The following is a 2,920-nucleotide window of genomic DNA, read 5'->3' on the forward strand; positions in this document are numbered from 1 at the left end:
TTTCTATGGGTGATGCAATGCTGCCAAATTTACCAACATTATTGGCCCCGGCCTCTGAGCTATACTATGCATAATTGGCTGGTGGGGGGTTCCTCTGGAACCCTCACCGGCAATGGTGACTGTGCATGTGCAGTCAGCATGACTGCACATGCGCATCATCCCTGTAGCTCTCCGGGCACATCACAGGGATGGGCTCCTTTTAGAGCCCATGTCCCTACATATGCCAGACAATAATATGCTATGATTGCATATTGCAATGCGATCGTGGGCGGTAATGCCATGCCCGAATCACATTGCAATCATTAATAAATTGGAGCCTATATCTTACTACCTCCCTCTTTCTCTCCCTTTCTCCCCTCTCTCTATCTTTCTGTCTCCCTCTTCATCTCTAATGGCCCACTGCTTTTGCCCCTGGCAGTGTACTAGATCATGTCCACCACGCTGCCGGCAGTTGGTTCCCAGCAGTGTTGCAGACATTAAGTAGTATGCTGCGACCTTGCCAGTCAGTGGAGAGACCAGAGACCAGGTAAGGGGCATAGTAGTCGAAGCGTGAGGCCGTGACAATATTATTGATGGGGCCACCACAAGTTAGTGGACCCCACAAGCCTTAATCCAGCACTGCTTGCTGTAGGCACACTGTGATCACTGCTGGCCATAGAGACACAAGTCTGTCCTCCCTCAGGTTCCTCAGATAAACTACTGTTCACCAACTTCCTCTCCTCACATCAGACCAACTGTCCTCAACCTTCCAGCAGACCTGTCATGGGGCCCAAAATACATAGAGGGAGGGGCCCTAGATTGCACACCCTAAGCACAATGTGAGGTGCTACCTGCTGAGACTTGTCATGGGGCCCCTCTGTGCTTGTGCATGTGTAGAAAAGCACTATGTCAGCAGCCGTAATACTGCAAATGTTGGGGTATTAAATTTGCACCAGCTCTCTAACATCAGGAGGCAATATGTCTGTACTATTTGAGTCACAGTTATGTGAACACATGCTTACTATACTTAGCCTAAGATTGTGCACCACTTTGCTTCCTCATGCCGCCTCTCCAGTCATAAACAGTTGTAAGTTGAAGATACACAACACTCTATATAAAGATGTATGAGAGTGTTTTTTTGGTACAGTTCCCTCATGTTACTGACTCATTTAACAACATATCAAGATTAGTACTGTACCATAGCAAAAGATCAGCAATTAGGCTTTACTTATATGGTGTTGTGCAAATTCTGCAACAAAAAGCATTAATTGTATGTAAATAGCTTAACTGTATTTACATTACATCTAAAAGGTACAGAACTTGCAAATGTGAGAAGGCCTTAGAGATCACTGTTCCTTATAGCAAAATGAAACTCAATGGACAATTCACACAAAACAATATGATAATATAGGATTACATAAAAATATAATAAAGTATGACAAGCTCAGCTATTTCTTTGTTTGCTATTAATATTTATTTATGCTAATAACACATAGGATAGTAGCGAATGATATTATGAATAAATTTAAAGTTATTTTAAATATATTTGGATTGCCTAATGTATTATTACCAGTAACTTTCATATGCACAGAAATCTGTTTTCTTACACAGCAGTTATATATTCTGGAGCTCATACAGTTTGTTCTCTGCACCTCTACAGGGTCTGGAGATCTCAAGTCCAGTGAGCATGTGTGAGGACAATCAGACCTCAGTCACTGATGTATTACTCCTGGGGTTCCAGTATCTTCACAACTTCAAGATCATTCTCTTTATTATTTTACTTGTTATTTACATTATTATATTAGTAGGGAACCTCTCGATCATTGTAGTAGTGCTGGTCAGTGACAATCTCAGACACCCCATGTACATTTTCATTCAAAATCTTGCCATAACCGACCTGCTTTTTCCTTCCAGTATTGTACCACAGTTGCTGTATATTATATTGTGGGATGAATGCAAACTATTTATAAGTGGATGTATTATTCAATTGTATATGTATGGTTTCTTTGGTATTGTCCAGTGCTTTCTATTAACCACTATGTCCTATGACAGGTATCTGGCCATCTGTGACCCATTACATTATTCTTCTCTCATGAATATTACTAGCTGCTATAAGCTGGTGTACCTGGCCTGGCTATTGGCTTTATTGCTTGATTTTAGTGAATTGGTTTTTATGTTTCAGTTGCAGTTTTGTAACTCTAATATAATTGATCACTTTTTTGTGACTTAGCTCCATTGCTTGAGATATCATCATCTGATACATCCATAATATTATGGTATGATATGTTTCTAACAACCTCTACAATATTACTTCCATTCCTATGTGTCATATTGTCTTATGCCTGCATCCTTATCACCATCCTCAGGATGTCATCCAGCTCTGGGAGGAAGAAAGCCTTCTCTACCTGCAGCTCTCACCTGCTCGTTGTCTGCATCTACTATGGGACTCTGATTGCTTTATATGTAGTGCCATCTGAAGACAATTCCCATAATACAAATAAGTTTAAATCTTTAATAAACGCTATGCTAACTCCATTAAGCAATCCACTAATATACAGTTTGAGGAACAAGAAGATAATGGGCGTTTTCCAGAGATTAATCAGCAAACATATAAAATTAAAGTAGAATAATTCAGTGGAATTTGTGCACCGTCCAGATTTTGCTACACATAGTAAATCAGGCAGGGGCGTATCTATAATGGGTGCAGGGTGTACGGGGAACATGGGCCCCTGGGTCCAGAGAGATCCCGCACCGCACACCTTGCACCCATAATATTACTTACCTTTCCGGAGTCCCATGCCGGTGCGGAGGTCCAGCGCTGTAGAACGACTGGAAAATGGCCGCGGCGGCCATTTTCCCGTCGTTTGCGCATGCGCTGTACAGGGAAAATGGCCGCCGCGGCCATTTTCCCTGTGACCTGTGCATACATTATAGACTCTGG

The 2,920-nt window shown here is 41.9% G+C and overlaps 1 pseudogene; it reads left to right on the forward strand.

The window, feature by feature from the left end:
- The first annotated feature begins 1,666 nt into the window (after positions 1–1,666).
- On the forward strand, positions 1,667–2,604 carry LOC148510686 (olfactory receptor 5P50-like; annotated as a pseudogene).
- Positions 2,605–2,920: the final 316 nt, after the last annotated feature.

The sequence above is a fragment of the Taudactylus pleione genome, unplaced genomic scaffold (assembly GCF_031769625.1).
Source record: "Taudactylus pleione unplaced genomic scaffold, aTauple2 ptg000313l, whole genome shotgun sequence".
Lineage (NCBI taxonomy): Eukaryota > Metazoa > Chordata > Amphibia > Anura > Myobatrachidae > Taudactylus > Taudactylus pleione.